The sequence below is a fragment of the Podarcis melisellensis genome (assembly GCF_964234715.1).
Source record: "Podarcis melisellensis genome assembly, chromosome: 6".
Classification (NCBI taxonomy): domain Eukaryota; kingdom Metazoa; phylum Chordata; class Lepidosauria; order Squamata; family Lacertidae; genus Podarcis; species Podarcis melisellensis.
The window spans coordinates 58667783-58690212 of record NC_138538.1 but is presented as its reverse complement, the minus strand read 5'-3'; the positions used below and the strand labels follow the sequence as shown (position 1 = coordinate 58690212).

The 22430-nt window shown below is 42.7% G+C and overlaps 1 long non-coding RNA gene across 1 annotated transcript in view; it reads right to left on the bottom strand.

The window, feature by feature from the left end:
- Positions 1-7169: 7169 nt before the first annotated feature.
- Positions 7170-22430, bottom strand: part of LOC309372369 — an 84078-nt gene continuing 68817 nt past the window's right edge. Inside the window, exon 4 of the long non-coding RNA XR_014169465.1 lies at positions 7170-8546. This is a non-coding gene — a long non-coding RNA (uncharacterized lncRNA). The remainder of the gene's footprint in view (positions 8547-22430) is intronic.

Genomic DNA, 22430 nt, shown 5'->3' with positions numbered 1-22430 from the left:
TCAGTTAGGAGTGTGTAACCTTCTCAAAATTATTGCTTCAACAGCAGAAAAAGACAACCCTGACAGCCATTATTAAGTCCACTGTCCTATTCCTTGGGAGTAAGCCCCACTGAATCATTTCGGAGCCAGTGTGATGTAGTGGTTAAGAGCAGTAGTCTCGTAATCTGGGGAACCGGGTTCGCGTCTCCACTCCTCCACATGCAGTTGCTGGGTGACCTTGGGCCAGTCACACTTCTTTGAAGTCTCTCAGCCCCACTCACCTCACAGAGTGTTTGTTGTGGGGGAGGAAAGGAAAGGAGAATGTTAGCCGCTTTGAGACTCCTTAAAGGGAGTGAAAGGCGAGATATCAAATCCAACTCTTCTTCTTCTTCTTCTTCTTCTTCGGAGAAAGCATGCATTTTTTGAGCTGTAACTCCTTGCAGAGTCCCTTATAGCAAGTGAAGAGAGACCTGCCTTTGCCGGGTGTTATGATACATACACTGCAGAGGGAGAGAGCCATTTCTTGAGAACTAGGAGGAAACTGAGCCAGGTCTCTGGCCTTGGAGTGGCAGGAGGAATTCCAGTGACTGATGCAGGGCCCCATGGTTGAAAACCACTCTGCTAAACTAATCCACTCCTGGCAGTTGTTTCTCCAGACTCCCCTTTAAAAGTGCCAGTGAAAGAGATTCCACAACTTCCATAGGCAACTTGTTCCGTTGGCCAGGTGTTCTTACTGCTAGGAAGTTCCTTTCATAAATCTACACTGTAGCTATTCACATTCACTGTCTCCCGTCCACAGTTTCTGCATCAGTGCCCAAACCTCTGCCAACATCTAGATTAAAATGCTGCATTTGCACTATATTTTGATAACCGTTTGTACTTGCAAGTGCCAGCTGAAGCATTAGTTTAATGGTGCTCCAAGGTTTTTTGGAGAGAGATAATCTTATCTGCTGACCACAAAAATCAGCTGCACATATTGTACCAGGGCAATCTTTAGTAATGGAGAGAAAATAATACAGCACATGTGCGCTCCAGAAATAAAATTGCTGTATTTTGTGCTTAGCCGGTGGCGGAGCTATTGTGCAATATTTAGACATCTCCAAAAACATTGGACAATCTGTCATTGTAACTCCTCAAACCATAAAGCTCTAATTAAAACCTCATAAAATGTTTTTCAGCAATGTTTGAAAATGTAAAGTAAAACTGCTTTTATGGCCTCACTTTATGAGCCTGTATAGTTTCTAAGGCTTATCAAAAACATGGAGTATTCCCCCCCAAAAAAAAAAATGCAACTCATGAACTTTGGAGATATTTAGTAGATTTTGTCACTTTTTTTTCTCCATAGGTTTTCACCAATTGCTACAACCCAAACCACAAATAAAGCATTAAAATTATTGATGTGAGCTAAGCAGTCAGGCCAGTGCCAAGAAAAGCACTATTCACTTTGGCTTTTTCTATGTAGCTTTGGAAAATAATTCCCAAGGCTGCAGCAAAGATCACATTTTTCCCTTTCTTCGCTAATAGCAAAAAATATTACCTTTCATGTGCTCTGCTATTTCTGCAGCTGCAGGGGGTGGGGGACTTTGGATGGAGCTGAAGGCAGCTTGCTATGTAGCCAAGACTTGCCAGTCATCTTCATAATTCATTAACTAGCTCCTCCCGCCTCATTTCTTGGATTTGGTAATCAGACTTTTCATTGAAGAAGAAAATCATCAGGTGAACAAAAGACATCATTTTATTTATTTTTATTTATTTCCTAAAACTGATACCCACACCATACATTTAAACCATTTTTAAAGCTTCCCACAAAGAATTCTGGAACCTGTAGTTCACCCTTTACAGAGCTACAATTCCCAGCACCCTTAACAAACTACAGTTCCCAGAATTCTTTGAGGGAAGCTGTGCGTTTTACGTGTGTGGTGTAGATGTGACCTTGTTCTCTGCTGCTACAGGGTGAAAAAACAGCTCTAATGGGCTTAAGTTAGAAGGGGGTAAATTTCAGCTGAGCATCAGAAGAAACTTTCTAATGGTAAGGATCGCCTCTCTCCATATGAACCTACCCTGACCCTTTGGGTATCATCTGAGGCCCTTCTTTGTGTGCCTCCTCAACGAGAGGTCTGGAGGGTGGCAACATGAGAATGGGCCTTTTCTGTGCTGGTTCCCCATTTATGGAATACTGTCCCCAGGGAGGTTCAGCTGACACCTTCATTACATACCTTTAGGTGCCAGGCGAAAACATTGGTTGTTAACCAGGCCTTTGGCTGATTGACATCCGATGCCCTTTTAAAATGTGTTGTGGAAGTGGGAAGGATTATTGGGTTGTCTTTGTTTTTGTTTTAATTATGTATTTTGTGGTGTTTATATTGTGATTTTATGTTGTGAACTGCCCTGAGATCAATGGGTATAGGGCATAATAATAATAATTAATAATAATAATAATAATAATAATAATAATAATAATAATAATAATATCAATTTGATGATGAAACTCACTGGTGATCCTCAAGCAGAAGTTGGGCAGCCATTTCTTGGGGATGCCCTTGTTCTGAAATGCCTACCGACAACAGGCGGTTGGGCTTGAGGGCCTACAAAGTCCCTTCCCCCTCCATGTGCCTATGAAATCTTGGAAAGGAGCAAAATGCCAAATCAAGAACAAAACTCCATGACAGCTTAAAGAGGACTATTCCAAAGATCTGGTGAGCAGCAATTGCTTCTTGGCTCCTGCACCAACAGCATAAAAAGAAACACATGCCCTTCATTATTGTGGGTGTATCTCTCTCTCTCTCTCTCTCTCTCTCTCTCTCTCTCTCTCTCTCTCTCTCTCATTATATCAAAAGGACAGCAACCCCAGGAATCTGGCATTTGTGGCAAGGGCACAGCTGTTGAGAGTGGGAGGCTATCCAGTTGGGCAGCAACAAACCTTTGGAGAAAGGAGGAAGGGAATAGCCTGTTAGAAAACTTAATGAAGAGTGGCTGTTAAGGGCAATGAAAAAGTAAGCACTGGTTCCATTGGGGCTATAGGGAGCAAGCTTGGTACACCCACTAAAAGCATGAGAGTAAGTTATGGAGAGCAACGTGTCCTGCAAGGTTACAACGTGTCTTGCAACAACAGACGTGTTGCTGAGGGATGTGGCCGTCAGTTACATTCTGAATGGCCAAGGGGAGTGGCTGATTTTTAAAGAAATGTTGCAGTTCTCAAGGACAGCTAGCCGAAGAAACTTAAGTCATGGGGTTGGAAACTGGAAGTAAGCTCAGTACTGCCTGACTGAGCCCATTGACAAGTGACTTTTGAAGGAACCCCTAATTTGGGGTGTATGGGAGCTGGCTAATAACTCAGCGGAGCGGAATAGGCACTCTGCACATGACCATTTTATTTCACACCTTCCGAGACCTCTGGCAAAATAGATAGGCTTTTGGACTGAGCCCTAGCTGGGCTGCCATTTGGCGACCATGGTTAAATTTGACTTCAGTGGGAGCTGATGTTTCACATTTGCAAGAGGAGACTGCTTCCATCAAGATCCAGCTGCTCAGTCCCAGTTCCTTGCCTCAGAGGGAGCTGTTGTCTGGCAGCTACTAGCAAGAAAGACTTGACTCCATCATGAGCAAAGCCAAGTGCCAACTGCTCCGTCACAACCTTTTGCTGAAAATGCTGCCTGAATGATCCTGGTTCCATATGCATGCTGTGCAATTGCTGTGCCTTTACTAGAAGTGAGTCACGGTGTTTCTTACTTTTCATAATGTTGCATAAGCCACTTCAAGAGCCTCTCAATGCTACAAGGTGGAATATAAGTATAATAAATCAACAAATAAACACATCTCTTAGAGAGGAAGAGCCCACTAAGCCACAGCCAGGCACGGTAGTATTCTATAGGTCCAATAATATTGAAGAATGAAAATGAAATAATTGAACTTCAGGTAAAATAAATGAATCCTTAATAACCTTCCAGCACAAAATATCTCATCTGCCAGGGCTAATAGTTATTTGTCTGCAGCTTGAAAACAAATGTAAAACTGTTTGTTTATCTGTTTCATTAGTGACAAATCTCTGTCTAAGGTTTCGTTTCTCTTCTTCTCCTTTGCCAGTGCTGAGCCGATAAAACTACTACATAGTAAAATTCCACCCAACCTTCCGATGCTTTCAATCACAGCAGTAAATGTTACTGTGTTGCAGCTACTGGCTTTTGCTAAATGGTCTTTCTCAGCACCTTAATTATAGCGTACACATCCTGATGGACTAGAAGGAAGGTTGACTCTCAAAGAACATAGATGTTGCAACTGCGGAATGCAGGGTTTTGTTTTTTTTTCTTTTGCGCTGTGTGTGTGTGTGTGTGTGTGTGTGTGTGTGTATGAAAGAGAGGACTTTGTAGAACAGAAGCAAAATAGTAAACAATATTGGTCTAAAAATATCCAGGACACAAGACACTACTTTATATTTGCCCCATCATTTTTGACATTAGCAAATTAACTCCTGGAGTTGCTAGTAGGATTCCTTTGCCTAAGAGCATTGGTGGAATGTGACAGAATTTCTTTGAAGCTGCAATGGGTTTCGTGTGCTAATGTGCAACCTGTTTTCAGGGTCATCAGAACAGAGGTCTGTGTAAATATATAGCTTCAGGACATGTACAGATGGCTCCCCCTGCTCCACGGAAGAAATAATAAGCAGTCCCAATATAAAGAACAGAAAGAGGGGTATTTTTTATTTAAAAGCAAGCTTGAGAGACCCAGATTTATGTATTTTTTTAAAAGGCCCCTCAAAATTGTTTTTTTTTTAAGTTGTTGTTGTTGTTTGGTAATCAAAATATGCGCCAGTGTGTCTATTTGGCCTACAAAATCACAGGCTGTTCCTGGAATGATTTTTATGGAATAACTTAGTTTCCAAACGACTTATACCAAATCATATACAGGGCAATCTATGACCACTGTGAGCTGATGACAACTCCTCACCTTGCACCAGCTTAGGCAGGGAAGCTCCAGCAAATCCTAAACATGCTGGGAAGCTGAATGATCCACCTGCCTCTCAACAAGAAGCCTTGAGGCCATTGCTACTTGTCTGTGAAGAATGGAGTGCCACAGACCTGCACTTCCTAACTAGGCATTGTTGAAATAGCAGCAATCATGGGACATAGGGTATTATATAACCCAAACCTGTTTGGAGGACCCCAGTGACTGATTCTGCCAGAACAGAAACTTGTTCTTTCTCCTCCAGGACATTATGGCTTGGAATTATGGCCTTTGAGGACAGCAGATATTTTGGAGTACAACTTCCATCAGCCACAGGGAGCTGTAGTTCAAAAATATGTTGGCAGAGGCAGCCTTGTGATGGTTTAACTCATACAATTAACTGTTTGTAGTTTCATGTAAACATATGATATATATATATGCCTCAATTTCTAGTTTTCCCAATGTTTTGATTATCTGCCTGTGCCATTGAGTCAAGTGGCCAGATCCAGTAGTCCCAGGCTGAATTCAAGTACAGATATTTAACTGCTGAGGTCAAAACACCAGCTGACTTTGTGTGGTTTGCACATGTCGTCCTGTTCTGGCAGATGGCTTAAGATGTGCCCAGAAAGCATCTCAAAAACATTTCAACAATTGTCCATGGAAACTCATTTCCTAAGGATTTTTCCTGGCCTGTGGATCTGTATGTCAAGGTTGTCACAAGATGAGTGAAACTGCTAGCTTTGCCTGATGCAAAATGTCCATGTGAATGACAAGTTCCACAAGCCAGAGCAGATGGTTGCAGCATTACAGACTTGTTGCATCAAAGACCCATCGGAAACGAGCATGGAAACCTCCACTTCATTTAGCTGCTATCTGATCAGGTCCTCTCTGTCTGTGGAAAAAGACATTCCTTGCACTGTTAACCGGCATGACGCTGCAGCTGACGAAAACCCAACGGACTAACCAGCCAAACTAGGGCATTATTGCTTTGGGACCTTGAAGCTGTAGCTGAATGCCCCCCCAACCTCTTTCCATTCTCCCCTATGGAATTTTAGTAGGTCAGATCTAATATAAGAGCAAAGAGCATTTATTGGAAAGCCGTGTTCAACCTAACTCTGAAAACCGCAAGGCCCGGCAGTTCCAATACTTGGACTCTTTTTCTCATGCTTAATGGCAGGGGCTTTGGGTAGCAAGCCCAAGCTATCCTTGTCTCCTTGGCAGCCTGCCAGCTCCAAATAATAATCCATTAACGTCTGCCCCACTGGCATCCTTGCCAAATGCGAAGGATATCTTTTAAATAAACACTGGCAGTTCCCAGTCAGACGAAAGCAAGGGAGGAGAGGAAAAACAATCCTTGACATTTCAGTGACTTTGCAGGGCTAGCTGACACCTGGTACTACCCTGATCTGGTGGTGTTTATGCTGAGCTTCTCCTCTTGGCTCCTACGCTGACTTTAAATAGAACTGGAAAGGCATAATGATAGCAGTATCTTTCTTGGACATCGACCGCAGCTCCCTCTCCCTCTCTCTCTTTTTCCCCAAGCAAAAGGGAGAGCCTGATGTTAACATCAACATCTGCATTGCTGTCTTCCTCTGAAATTCAGAAAAACAGCTTAGCTGGCCAGCATGCCCCACGCCCTTTGTCAACAATTTTCCTTTTTTTCCCACACTTAGCAGCTTGGATGGAATCTGTTTTCACATGTTTTCACATGCCTCCTGTTGGACTAGATGACCCTCGAGATCCCTTCTGACTTACAATTCTGTGATTGATTCCTGCCTGATGGTTCTCTTAGCCTACCTAGCTTAAACAGCAACACAGATCGTTCTCAGAAGACCAATTAGTATCTTCAAGGGTTCCCCAAACATATCACCCCCTCCCCTTTCAGTTTGTTTTATTTCTACACACACACACACACACACACACACACACACACACTCCTCATTTCGCCCTTGGTGACCTTTTAGAACGGTTTGACACATAAATGCTCAATATTGGGTTTTTGCTTGAATTGGTTTGGAGCACAAGTCTTAAAATGGCTAAGAATGTACATTCGACTTAAAACGTCTCTTTTATTCTTGCACAAATGCTGTATTGGATACAATCCCATCTAATTCATATGTTACACCCTAGGAAAGTGTGTATGTGTGTATTAGCTACTGAGAAATTAAAATTATATTTACAAACCAAAGACACGAGTTCTCATACAATTTTAATCCAGCTGAACATAAATAAATAAATGCAGCTTTCTATCTTCTATTAATATCATTCACAACAGCACAAATGCTTTTCATTTAATGTGTGAAAAAATGCCACATTATCCTAGCTCTTTATGCCCTTCAGTAACAACAAAATGAATTTTTAACAATGCTTGTCATTATAATGGGTGGAATGGGACAAAAGAAAGAGCTTGCATTTTACCAGGATTTGAGGAGGGAGGGAGGTGCAATCCATCTATGATCACCCTCTGAATGGAAGTATCCTGCTTCAGAGTTCTTGAACACAGAGTAGAAAAGGATAGTTGCGTGGTAAATAGCTACACTGAACACCAAAATGGGTAAATCCTGATAGCAGATTTATCGCTATTTTCGGTGTGTCACCATCCCAATTACTCCCCCATATGACTCCTATTTAGAGCTTTTTATAAAGATTCCTGCAGCTTGACTGACACATTGAGCATCCCATGTAACTTAGTGCTTAGAATCCCATCTGATTTTTCTGTTAAAGTTACCAGGTCTTTTCTCTAGCATCAATGATTTCACTTCACTAAACAGGGTTAAATTTATGCCAAGGCTCAATTGGGCTTAAAACTTGTTTGGAATCCTATGGCTCAGTTGCAGAAATATAGTTGCTCTAAGCATGAGTGGCGTATCTCTTTCACAACCAGGTTAACAGCCTTGAGGGATCAGAGAGAAGAGATGGGGACAAGATTAACAGCAGAAGGAGGCAGTGCATTGAAAGCTACCCGTACCCTTCCTCTCACCTCCAAAAATACTAGAATAGGCAACTGCTAATCCCCCTCTCCTTCCATTCTCTTCATGCAATTCTAGTTAATGACCACAGACCCACAACTCCAGGTCCTGCAAACACAGAAAACCTCCCAAGACAGGGGCGGAAGGAAAACCCAGAGTTTGTTGATATGCTACTCCAGTTTTGCCAAGTGCTTTTTGGACAAATGAGCCTTCTCAGCCCCACCTATCTCCTTTCTGAAATGCAACACCGCTCACTAAATGGGAGGAAAGTGTCAGCAGCACTTGTATGAGCAAGTTCTATCATTGCCCCTCACCTAGAAGCTCAGCTGCTGCCTGGCAGCGACTGTAGTTCTGCAAGGACCACAGGCACTGGGCAAAGCTTCTAGGGCATGCGCTAAGGCGACATAAAATTTGTGGGCGTGTGAAGCTGCCTACATGAAGCAAGGTCATAATAGTGCAACTCTCTCTGCAAAAATGGCATACCTTTGTGTGAAAGCTGAGAGGCCAGCCTTTTATTTTTATTTTTTTTAATGACACAACTGCTGGAGTTAGAAAAGGAAAAACAAGCCAGCAGTGGCTGTTAGTACAAGATGATTTAATGGCATTCTGCCTTTGTTGTCAGGTTGGGTGTAGCCCCTCAGTCTATAATATAGGAGCCTCTCTGTTGATGAGAAGAAGAAAAAGTATAATCAGGGACAACAGTGGACTGGTTTCCCCCAGCTCTGTTGACCCACAATCAACACCATGTATTTAAAGCACATTCAGTGCACGTTTAAAGCATATTGTTTCCTCCCGCAAAGATTTCTGGGAATTGTAGTTTCCCTTCTCACAGACCCACAATTCCCATAACAAACTACAGTTCCAGGAGAAGCAGATGATCCTTAAGGTTTGTGAGACAATACAGGACCAGGGCAAAATGGGGCATTTTTGCTGGTCTCAGGCATCATCCCTGTTATGTACTGAAGTTCTCACCCTGGGCCAACAGGGGGATACTGTAGATAGTTTTCACTCAGGTCCACATATGCAAATAAAGAATTGAAAGTGACGTTCAGTGATTGGATAGTTACAGAAAGATTGTTACTGTTGCCTTGTAGTGGAGCTCTATCTAAGCAGGCTGGCTAAACCCTTCAGTTCAGTTCAGTTCAGTTCTGGCCTGTGAATAAACAAGAGCTGTTTGAAGAATCACTGTGTCATCTGATATGTTCACCCACAACCTGACAATCCCCATCTGGATTTGGGCCTGAAAGGCCAAGGGAAAGTGGGGGTGCTTGTAGAGTAAGTTGTAAGCAAGCACAATCTGTGACATTGCACAGCATCATTGCTCAGCATGGTGCATGTCTATTAAGGCACCAGCCTTAGTTTACAATCCCCAGACTTTCAGAGCTTGAGCCAATATGAGATAGCCAGTTAACTCCCAGTTAACCCTGGCAGGGTTTTTATAACTGGATTTGGTTTTTTGGTTTTGGTTTTGAAAAAAAGAAATGTATCAAAATACTATATTCTGTTAAGCATGAAAGATGTTGCTGGACTCCCATCAGCAAGGCCCACAGGTTCCACAGTCCTGGATTACTTGCATGCAAGCTTTCAGGTTTCACAAAACCCTGCATCAAGCCAGAGATAGCAAAATTTCAGGAATAAGGGGATTAGGAATGAGACAGGTTTTTATTTCTTGTGTTGCCTTTCCACTGTGCCTGTCTAAAGGTTGCACCAATCTAAACTGAAGTAAAATGCATTATTTTACTAACGTTGTAGCCACAGTTATGCAAGTTTTCAATGAGAGGAAACAAAATGCTTCCTTGCTGAATGCCAAGAATGAGAGATTATATTTAATGCCATCGAAGTGTAGAAAGTAGGAATTGAGCCAAACTGAAAATAGAAGGCAGCTACATATCGCTGTATTTTTAGTCTGAACATGTTACTCCACACCCTGTGTGGCCCATATATGGCAATCTGTGTTAACTTCCTGTTTTGGTTTCTCAATACTGGTGTCACGTTAGTTTCAGTTTCTGAGGTAACACAAAACAGAGCCGGTGTGGGCAGAACGGAGCAGCTGGAAACATTCCCAAAAGATAACAGATTAGTCCCCTCTGTGCACTTGAGAGATCTCTGGTGGAAAAGAGAGAGAATTTGCAGGGTGAAAACTAATGTGCTGAAGTGAATTGGAAGTGGTCTGGACAAAGTTTTGCTGTATTCCGAAATATCTGCTTTCAAGGCAGAAAAACATCACTCTTGGTCTGCCTACAGATGCACATGCTTTGTGTGGTGAAATCTCAGTGCATCTACACTCCCAACCTGCTCTGAGTCAGCTATACAACCTTCCTCAGAGAACTGAGTTCAGGAGGAATCACTTATCCAAGTAGAAGCAAGCAGAATCTTTCAGCTAAGTCATCTCAGTGGTCTGAATTTCTGCTAAGAAAGCCAGGCAGTCAAAAGCTGTTGCCTGCAGCCGATGCCCATTGTTCTGTGAGGGTTTGGTTTATGGTCACCTCAGGATAGCAGTTCTCCAGGAATCTTGTTATCTCTAATCTTCTAATCTTCCAGTTCCTGGAGGGCCAGTGCTAGCTAATTGATGTCTGTCCATGGTCAAAGAGTACATTCTGTGCCATGCCTGTCATCAACTCACATTCACATGGGATCAGTTCAAATGTTTTCCTCTCTTTTTTTTTGCAGATGTGAGATTCAGTCCAGGAAAATGTACCATGCAAAGTGTCTGTCAGAGCTGCCTCACTGGCTGTTCACAAATCATACACTTAAAGCACATCCCTCCTTCACAAAGAATGCTGGGAACTGTAGTTTACCCCTCACAGAGTACACCTTCAACAAGCCACACTTCCCAGGATTCTTGGGGTGTGTGCTTTAAATGCATGGTGTGTACACAGCCATTGTCTCCTCAACTGGTTTCTTCATTGTACATGTGGAGTATTTTCCCATTCAAAGAACGGAGACTTGGGAAAGCTCAGTGGTAGTGGGCATGTTCTGTGTGAAAAAGGTCCCTGGTTCAATCCCTGACTTCTCCATGTAGAACTGGGAATATCTCCTGCCTGAAACCCTGCTGGTAGTCACTGTCAACACTACTGAGCTTGATGGACCAAGGATGTGACTCAGTATGAGGCAACTTCCTATGTTGCTGTGAAATGTTCTTGTATACCAGAGCACAGCTTTGTTCATCAATTCTAGAGTTGTTGGGTGAGCTTTGCGTATTACACAGAATAACAACTGGGACCTTCCACAAAAAGTTGTACAGTGGTACCTCAGGTTACATACTCTTCAGGTTACATACACTTCAGGTTACAGACTCCGCTAACCCAGAAATAGTGCTTCAGCTTAAGAACTTTGCTTCAGGATGAGAACAGAAATTGGGCTCTGGTGGCATGGCAGCAGCTGGAGACCGCATTAGCTAAAGTGGTGCTTCGGGTTAAGAACAGTTTCAGGTTAAGTATGGACCTCCGGAACGAATTAAGTACTTAACCTGAGGTACCACTGTAGTATGAAGCACTCTTGTTCAGGCTTCCAGCCAGCAAACCATGCACCTTTTCAGGATATTTATTTATTACATTAATATGCCACCTTTTCTTCCAAAGACCTCAAAGTGCTGTCCCTGGTTCTCTCCCGCCCCCTGCCATTTCATCCTCATGACAACCCTGTGGCGTAGATAAGGCTGAGAAATGGTGACTGGCCCAAGGTCACCGAGTGAGCTTCATAGCTGAGTGGGGATTTGAACCCTGGTTTCTCAGGGCCTAGTCCAACACTCTAACCATTATTCCATCAATATCCTCTCAATATTCAGTCAGCATTCCAGTGCCAGCACTGAGCATGCTCAGTCCTCATTGGGTCATTTTGAGGCTTGCCATAAGATTTTCTATTTCTGCAAACAGAGTTTCTCCAAGCCTACTGACACCTCCGTCTTTTGTGCAGGTGGTGTCAGCTTTGGCTGCCGAAAGAGAATAGGTTTGCTGTTAGAACAGGCTGGAGGATTATCGGTTCTCTATTTGTTCCAGGGCTAGGCTTTGGCATTGAGAATAAATCCCGAGCCTTGCTAAATCCCGGTTAAAATGTGATACTGGTCAGTGTTTCAAGAACACCACTAGTGTTTTTTCCTTCTTCAGAAGGGTAAGTTTCCAGTTCAGCAGAACCTACTGACCTTCCAGATTACAGCAACAACAGCCTTGGTGCTGAAGTGGCCAGTGTGATAATCGGAGGGAGATAAAGAGAAGTGTTTGACTGGAACAGCAATACCAGGAAGCGACTGAGACACCACATGACAAAGGATGCTCGCTCTGCAGGGAAGGGAAGTGTTTACTTAAGGGCTAGACTTTTACTAGTCTTCTCCAAGGGTGGTTTGAGTTACCTGACCCACTTGCATTAGCAAATTGTTATGCAGACACTGTAAATAGCCACCACACCCTTGAGCGGGCAGACAGGTTGTTTGTCAAATGGATCCAGCCCAGCACCTTTCAGTTTCACTCTAAATATACAGCAGCTCCAGTACTAAGTGACGCTGCAAAGTCAGGAGAAGCAGCTTGTTTTCCAATCAGCTGCTCCAACTGCTGCCAAACAAACCAGAATGGAAAAAAACACTGAAGAGATGGCACCCAGTTAGCCTAGAATTCAATGCTTGAACCCTATTTTCATCAGAGAAATGTTGGCTGATGTGCTATTGAGCATTACTGCACAATTGACCCCCAGAAAAAAACACCAGTCTGGAGGGGCCTTTCCTCACAGGACTTATTCTATGCTTATCCATCCTGACTCCTGTTCCTTTGGACCTTTGAGCATCATACCTTTTGTTTATTAGGAACCAGATATCGTAGGCCTGAGTCAGATCAATGTATTTTGCCTCCCTGCGTCTACATACCGTATTTTTTGCTCTATAAGACACACATTTTCCCCTCCAAAAATTAAGGGGAAATGTGTGTGCATCTTATGGAGCGAATGCAGGCTCCTTGGCTTCAGCGATAGCAATGTGAAGCCTCTGAAGCGCAGTGGGAGCGATCCCAATGCGCTCCAGAGGCTTCGTGTTGCTTTCACTGAAGCCTGGAGAGCAAGACTCTCCTGGCTTCAGGGATAGCCGCCTGAAGCCTCCGGAGCGCAGCAGGAACTCCCGCTGAGCTCCGGAGGCTTCGGGTTGCCTTCACTGAAGGCGAAGGCAATGTGGGAGAGGGAGAGCTACGCAGCACCCCTTCAGCTAAGCGGGAGTAGAAATGGAAGGGGTTCCGTTTCTCCTGCCGCTTCACTGAAGGGGCGCTGCGCAGAGAGGGGGGGATTTTTTTTTCTTGTTTTCCCCCTCTAAAACAAAGTGCATCCTATGGTCGGGTGCGTCCTATAGAGCAAAAAATACGGTAGATTTCATGATTTGTGTAGACTGCCGTGCCCCCTCCCGCAATCACAAGCTGGCTTGGCACAATTATTCTTGCATAAACACAATTTGCAGGTCTTGACAACTAGAAGCCCTGTTTACTTGCAGTTCATGTGGGTCCCCCCACCCTTCCCTAAATGTAGCTCATCAACCAGTCATTACCAGGCATGGTATTTGGTCTGATGGCTAAATTCCAAAATATTCTTCTGTCTCTACTTAGTCCATCCCTTTACTTAAATGATTACTTCTCCACTCCAACACTATTAAAAATATTCCTTTCTTAAGCAAAACAAAAGCGCATTGTTGGATTTTTTAAAAAAAACGATAAAACAAAAGGTTATTATTCTCTTCTAATCTATGTAGAACTCTTTGCTAGGAGACAGGTTGTTTGTTCCATTTTTGTTTTACTCCTTTGCAACTACAAAATGCATGCATGTATATGTGTGTTTGCACTTCCTACCCACCCCTCCACACAATAGGGAGTGAAGTTTCAAGGAACAAAAGCAGAATGTAATTTGACTTCAGTGAATGCTAAAGGCCTTTGGTAGGTAGGCTTCCTTTAAGAACTTAATCTGAGGACAACAAATCAACCTATGAAACACTACTTGTGAATAGCAGCTGTAAGCAGCAAGAAAACAAGAGATACCCTCTCAAAGTACACACCTTTCCTTGCATCAGGCCCTTGAATCGTTGAAGAAGGGATGTAGCAATCTCACAGTCCTCAGATTATTTGATCCAATTCTCTGCAAGGGCAAGAAGGTGAAAGAGGACGGGTTTTCCATCTATTTCCACTCACTCTGTAGGCAGAACCACAATTTTTCTTGTTCCTTTGAGCACTCACAGCCCATTCATGGTGGGAAGATTTTCAAAAGACACTGTTTATTGAATGACACAAGGTGTGGATCATGAGTCACGCTGCCTAGGTTACAATTTTAGAAATATACTATCGGCAGCCCGTCTTTATTCTCCTCGCTCCCACATGAATGAATAAGATGATTGAAGGTGCCACTGTAACTCTTTACCAGGTAACACTTATGCACACCATATGCAAAGTTACCATGAATTTGATTGCATCTATAAGTTACAAGAGATAGGGACTATGAGAAGTGCAAGTGTGCATAAGACAAGCCCCAGCCTAATTATGGTTATTGCCATCACCAAGATCTTGGTCAAGAACGTATGTCAAAGGAGGTACTGCCATTATGGTATCAAATGACAATGGACAAGGTGAAGGGGAAAGTTTGGGACATGAGGGACTCTTGGGAAGTATATTTTTGAACAGGGGATTTAGAAAAGAATTTTTCAAGGTCAGACTTAAAGCGACCCAAACATCTGGTTCTAAATACCAGCTCCAAGTTCTTAAACTGCATACAGCCCCAAGAGTGGCAGGCTTTGAAATTCATCTCTGGCATATGACAGCGCCTTTGACATGGTTTATCCAGATGGACTTAATCTTATGTTCCAATATGATCACAGTATAAATATCTCCATCTTTCCCGACCTCCCCAGTGGTATGGTAGATTTCACTATAGAGCATGTTTTCTGTTTAGAGATTATATCCAGGTCTCTTAATGCATTGGGTTGGCTTTCCAGCCCCCCTCTTGTTGAACACTATAGGAGTAGTGTCACTTACAAGGGAGTAAGCCCTATTGGAGACCATGGGACTTAATAGTAATAAATATGTCTTGGATTGCGTTGCTGCTGCTGTACAGCTTCCAGACAGGTAAACTGTAATTAGACCTTACCTATGAGATCTGAGAGTATTGGCAAGAGAGCGATAGCTCAGCTTGCTTGGCCTCAGATGTATTTGCTTTGCAAAAGGTTTAATCCATCATCAGGATTCGCTCCTAGAAGGCTTAAGAACATAGTGTAAAAGTAGAACATAACAAACGTCTCCTGCTGGTTCTGAGATTGCAGTGAATTCTAAAGAAGGGCGCTTGAAGCATTCTAACTTAGAAGTAGTTTTTAATTTCTAGAAGAAATATATGCCAGGGCTCAAGACTCATCATCTGCTAGACCTTTGTGTTGTGCGGAGACTTGTAGTGAAGAAAATGTCGAACACATATAGCTGTATCTGTTTCATAGGTTCCAAGGTTAAGGCTGAGCACAGAAAAGAGATGCTGGAACAGAGCCATGGCAGAAATAAAGCTCTACTTAATTAGTTCATCAGAACTACCCAGTGCTTTGCAACATCTGTCTGTTCACTTCAGAACTTGTCTCATTGGCTCCGTTAGTGGGTTGCCTGGGAGGCTAGAACAGTAGGGCTGACTTCATGCTTCACCTTAGAAATGAAATGGAGTCTCATATTGTTTTCTGAATTCTCATTTGTTATTCCCACTAAGATGAGACATCAACAAACACCTGCATCTTTTTAATTGTTTGGCAGAACTGGCTGAAATTTGCAGGCATTAGTAGCCCCTTGCGGGTGGATGAATCCTGTTAGCCACCCACTGAGCAGTGGGACACCATGTCCCAAGCAGTGGTGGCTTCAAAGCCATTTCTTTGGGAGCCTTGAGCATCGCTGCTGCTGCTGCTTCCAGAGAGATCCAATCACCTCAGACTACTTCAGACCCAAGTTGCTTCAGAAGCAGTCCAAATACCTCCAAAGTGAGGTAATCTGTCTCACATTCTTGCCTCGTCCAAGGCTTTTGAATATGGTATGCATAAGTGTGCATATGGCTGCAACTTTAATTTCAGTTACTCTTGCCATGACTCTCTATTCTCCTTTCTTTAGCCACTGAGCATACTTATTAAATATTAAGATCTGGAGATTTCTAACAGCTTTTTCCCTCTCCCCACATCTGGAACAAGCTAATCGAAGCTTACTCTTAGGTTATGAGCATACTTTTATGTTCAGAGACGTTATAGGTCCTTCTTCAAAAACAAAATTTGTTTAAGGGGGGGGAGAATGAACAGCTCACTATATGTACAGTAAAGCTGTTTAAAATGCCTGCAGGTGTTACATAAATTGGTGCTTGGTTCACAACAGAGGTTGCAAGCAAAGCTACTGGGGATTGGCATGTAAAATAAATTTCAAAATATGGCAGGCATGTTTAGGCATTGTTATAGGGCACCATAAATACTCAGAAGATGACAATAGATTCTCATGTGCTCCGAGGCTTTCTTGCTGTGCCACATGATACACCCACAATCAGAGGCAGAATGACTCTCAATACCAGTGGCTGAATTCACAGGTGGGGAGAGTACAGCTGTTGTTCTCAGATCCTGCCTCTGGCCTTCCAAAAGGCAACTGTGTGACTAAAGTGCTGGTCCGTTGCCTTGATCCTGCAGGCTCTTCTTATGTTCTTAAATAATATGTATGTATTTATTTGTGACATATTAGAATGCTGCTATTATTGGTTGGTTGGTTTTGGTTGCTTGGTTTTTGTTATGCTATTGTATGCTGCTTTGTGAAGGCTTGCCTGAAAAAGCAGGGAATAATTATGTAAGATGAATAATGTCAATAAATACCCATGGTCTGTTGAGTAAATACTTGGGAGTTGTTTTGTACAGTGTACACTGATGATCCTCTGATCTATTCAGGGTGGTTGGTGGTAGATGATCTGATTTACTGGGCGAAAGCCATTTGCTTAGAGCACTAAAACTTCCACCCTGGACTCACTTACCTGGAAGGAAGTGCTTTGAACATAATGGGACTTATTTGTGAATGTTAATTGTTATTAATAAGATTAGACATGCATAGGATTTTGCTCTCATTTATAAATATGCGAGCCTTTTTCAAGCCTTGATAATGAACCTCAGAGTCTTTCACCTTCTACAAAGCCCACTAAAAACCACAGCCTTTAAGCATAGATGCCCTGCAGCTCCCACCAACTGCACCCCAGGGCTCCAACTATTCAAGATTTCTTCTCATAGCACATCAGTGGTTGTACTTCCTATTAAGTCATTCTCTAACAATTATTACATGTTTGAAGTTAAGGATGTGGCTTTCCAATAAGAATGTGCTTTCAAATTAAGAATATATATATATATATATGATCAAGTAGTAAATTCTAAAGGAATAAAGGAGCCCTTGCAGCTAGGCTGTAGCCAAGGCACTGGGTGGGAGTCTTGTGACAGCACTCCACAACCAACAGTATTAACACAGAACAATGTATCCTTTCCGCACTTCAGTTTTCCTGTTTGATAAATGGAGCTCACTCTTGTGATGAAAACGGGACATAATGAGGCTTCAGGTGCCTTTTGATTCCCACATTAAGAGGTGATGTTCCAGTTCAAAGTGTACGGCATTTGTAGTGGTTTCCAATTTCCTGAAAACATGTTATTCGTAATAACATGTGGTTAGTGGAAAGCGAGGAAGTATTAAATCTTGGACTCATATCAATTTGGCTGAAAATACCAGCTAAAGACATCCTCTTTGAGTATTTATTCCAATTTCCCACATCCAGGTAGCCCCAGCAGAGCAATAAAACTGAAGATCTATGGAAACGTGCCTGACAACAACAAGCCGTTCCCCAGCCTGCAAGCAGCTGGCCAACTGAAGACACTCTGGACTTGGCTTTTCTTTTAAAAAATGAGTGAAAGACAGGGACATTCCCCTATGTATCAATCCCACGTGCAATTTCATGCCTCCTATTTACCAGAAATGGTTGCTATCCCCCCCCCCTTTTTATCCCTAATCTCAGACTGGGGGGTGGTGGATGCATTGGGGCTCTAGTGCATATGGATATAAAATGCAACCTGGGCACAGAACTATGGAACAATATATTGAGCAATTCATAACATTTGCTTATCTTGAATAAGAAAATAAAACACCTTCTTTGCTCTTAATTTTTAACAAATCATTGTGGAAATTAATCAGAATTTTAGTGTGAAGTTCTAATAAACACAATTTTAGATGCAGTTTTGACTATTAGTCTTTTTCTTTTTCATCTGAGAGGGTAAATTTTGGCAAGCAATTTTCCTTACCATAATGCACGTTTGTATGTCATATTCACTATTGTCTCTATTATTATTATTATTATTATTATTATTATTATTATTATTATTATTATTATTATTTGCACACTTCCCAAAATATATGCATTTTTGTAAATGTTGGTTGGAGAGCCACAGTGCAAAATTAAGTGCGACTATCAAAGATTAGCTGTGTTTTGAGTGAGTATATTGTTTTGGAAAGTGCAAATTTTATAGATTCGACTTTAAATGTGTACTGAATTTCTCCTCCACCCCTAGAAGATGACCAGAAATGAAGTGTGCAAGTCAGTGGCTGGCAAACTGAAGGGGCAGGTGCTAGGTGCAGGTCTGTGTCAGACAAGATGCTAGCAACTCTGGTAGTCAGCAGCCAAACTGAGAGGACAGATGACATTCATGTGTGTTTCTGGGAACCGCGTGTCCTTTCAGTAGTCCTGGCTGGCACACTTTGTACTACAAAGCCAATGTCTGCCCTGAAGCACAGTGAAGAAGAGAAGCAGACAGCTATGAGTGGTTGAAAACAAGCCACTTTTACATTCCTACACTGTGTTTTTCCTCCCAGAAGTCCTTAAGGTGAGAGAACATTCCAAAGCGTGTTCATGATGCTTGAGCAAAGCACAGCAACAAAATACAGTGGTACCTCGGGTTACATACACTTCAGGTTACAGACTCTGCTAACCCAGAAATATTACCTCGGGTTAAGAACTTGCTTCAGGATGAGAACAAAAATCGTGCTCCGGTGGCGCAGCGGCAGCAGGAGGCCCCATTAGCTAAAGTGGTACTTCAGGTTAAGAACAGTTTCAGGTTAAGAACGGACCTCCAGAACGAATTAAGTATGTAACCAGAGGTACTACTGTAGTTGTTAACAGTTGTGGCATAGTGTAATTAAGGAATTCCAAACCCCCTTCTCTTTAACTTGTTGGTTTTCTTTTTCATCTGAGGGTATCCCTATGAGTTGGAAACACCAATTGAAAAAAGGACTGTGTCATTCAAAGGTTGGGGGAGCACTCCCCACCTGAAAACAATGTGAAGTCAGGACCTTGGAAACCTACAAAGCCTCTTTTCATATGTGAATTTGCTTGGGGGGGGGGGAGAATACCAATGAAAAGGGGTCCTTATCTTCCTGCCAAGACCCCTGAAGTTCACTGGTGACTAACATGACTTGGGACTTGCATGTTAAAATCACCCCTAGATAAAATTTCCCCTCCTGCTCCAAATCGTAATGAAAATGTATAAGCTTCTACTAAGCCACAGGTTGCTTATACTGGTCAGAATCTGAATTAAATGAATGTGATAATTTTCTGATTTCTGGTATTTCCCCCCCTACCAACAATCTTGGATGAATGCCGTAAGTTGTATTTAAAAAACTAAACTGTCACCATTTTTAAAAGAGAGTGTTAAGAAACAATATTTATTATTTTTCCATGTACAGCAGATCCCAAACTGCCTTTTCATCCTATGTCAACACTTTTCTTGCTTTCCCATAAACATATACAGATGAAGGCACAGGAAAATGTTGATGGAGAAGGAAAATATCATTACAGAAGCACATTAAGTCATAGAAAAGTAATGTGGCTACCAGCTGGTTTCTGTTAATGCCTGTGGTTTATCTCACTCACATAGGGGGTAGGTGCAAATCAATGTCTGCACCTCATTAATAATGCCACTTGAAATCTAATTGCTTACATTAAGTGGAAGTGAGCTTATGATGCAATGAGAGCCAAACTAGTTTTAATAGCAGACTTGGGGATGGGGAGGAGGGAATTCATATCAGAATCACAGCACTAGGGGATGAAGGAGGTTAACCCAGTAGTGGATGGAGTGGTGTGGCGACAGCACTCAGCTGACCTCCTCACAGCTGAGTCGCTGCTGTTTACTGGGAGGGGGGCAAGGCGTCAGGGAAGACAATGCGGTGCAAATGCGCCAACAGTGCCAGTCCAGTCCTGCTGATGCACTTGCACTGCACTGATCTCCCACCACCACCTTGCCCTTCCCTATCCTCCTCAGTAAGCAGCAGTGACTAAGTGTTGGGAGGTCTTTTCTCCATGCCTGGACCTTTTCTACGCTCAGAATCCACTAGAAGGGAAATTTCAGGAAATTGAATGATGATGATGAGGAGGAGGATATAATTTATTTGTACCTCACCCTCCCCGGCCAGAAGAGCAGCTAACATCATATAAATAATATAATATGCATAAAAATAAGCAATCAATCGATTAAAATGCATCCCAAAAGTAATTCAAATGAATTAAAATTAAAGTTAAAACTGGACAAATGAGAATCCTCAGGTTAAAATTGAAAGCGGTTAATAGTCGCCAGGACCAACTGTTTCCACTGATATTATAAGGTCCTGTGAGCGAGCTGGGAAACCTCCTTCATGCTTGTTTTTATACAAAGAGAAAATGAGTCAGATTGAACCCTGACCAAAGGCCTGGCAGAACAGTTCCGTCTTGCAGGCCCTGCGGAAGGATGTCAAATCTCGCAGGGCCTTGGTCTCTTTTGAGAGAGCATTCCACCAGGCCGGGGCCATAGCCGAAAAGGCCCTGGCTCTGGTAAAGGCCAGTCTAATCTCCCTGGGGCCTGGAATCTTCAGGGTGTTATTTGCAGACTGTAAGGTCCTCCGTGGGACATACCAGGAGAGACGGTCCCATAGGTACAAGGGTCCTAGGCCTTAAGTTGTGGAAGGTGGGAGAGGAAGGTTTAGCAACCCCCACCAATTCACTCCTTATGCTCTAAAATCGCCCCATCCACTTTTATATATGGCTGTCAACATAAAGTATAGCTTGAGCCTTAGGCCATCGTACATTGAAAGCTGCATCACACCACTTTAAACAATCACAGCTTCCTCCCAAGAATCATGGGATAACCATAGCTTGCTAAGGCTGCTGAGAGCTGTTCGGAGATCCCAGTTCCACTCACAGAGCTATAGTTCCCAGTGTGGTTTAGCCATCAATCCCCGTCTCCAGGGAACCTTGGAAATTGTAACTGTGAGAAGAATAGGCGGCTCCTAATAACTCTCAGCGTCCTAAACAAACAACGATTCCCTGGATTTATTTGGGGGGAAAGCCATGACTCTTTAAATCTATAATGTGGACATAGGCCTTGTATTATGTGCTGAAAATAGCAACTTTTTCCTCCTTTAAAGGACAGATCAGGACAGGACTATGTTTGAGAAGTATTCTCTTATCTGGCTGATATCCGATGAGGCCAGCATAAATCTATGTGAATTTCCACCCAGATGGAATCTTATTTGGCCTAATCCTGTATATTTGGTTTCTATCGCAAACCAAATATTTGCTATGCTGGGAGCAACCAGCACACTAATATCCTTTGGAGCTGTTTTGCAATCCTAAAGATTTCCATATGTACTTTCCAAACTGATTGGCTAAGCAGTATTCACTTTATTGTTCTCCGGGAACAAAAAACACACTGTCGATAAAATTTCTAACAAAGACCATTAGTGGCGGAGAAGATAGCAAGAGATAAGACAATAGAAGGAAGCCATTAAACCATTCCCTTCAGCCTCAGATATGGGGGGGGGGGACTCCATTGTGCAAGCCAAACCTCCCCATTGCTATTACTAAGGGATACGGTTGGCCACAAAATATCATAAATAATACAGGCTTCAGTTCAGGCAGTTTAAAAGAAGCAGAAAAGACTGAAATTTGCTTCTACTTTCCACTTTGCTTTGCATTATGTCTTGCAGGAGAAATAGCCACCCGGGGAAACGTTCTAGATTCAGATCCACAGACTTAGGGCACATGTGGGCGTTATGGATGTGTTCAAGAGGGAAAGGACTGTGCCATTTTTGTTATAGCCACATGGGAACTGCTTTTCTGTTTTGCGCTCCTACATGGTTTTCTTTCTCCTTGGCACCAATGGTTTGAGTAGAAAGAACCTTCCAATCTGCCCTGTCTGTATGGCAGTGCCAGATTTAGTGGGGCATGGGCAGTTACCCTGCACAGGGCACCAAGCCAAGGCGTGCAAAACAACAATAACACCAGTATTTATAGAGGTACCTATTGAGAAAGTGCATAAAAAGCAACTGTACCAAAAGGAATTATTGTGAAAATAAGATTGGGGGGGGCAGTTTTGTCCTCACTCAAGGCACTATATTACCAAAGTCAGCCCCTACATATGGCTATGTCATACACAGATAAGCTCCAGTCATATGGGATTAAATCTCAGCAAAAGTGGCTCCTGTACACCATTGTCATGGCCGGTCACCTAACAAAATCTATTTGCATATA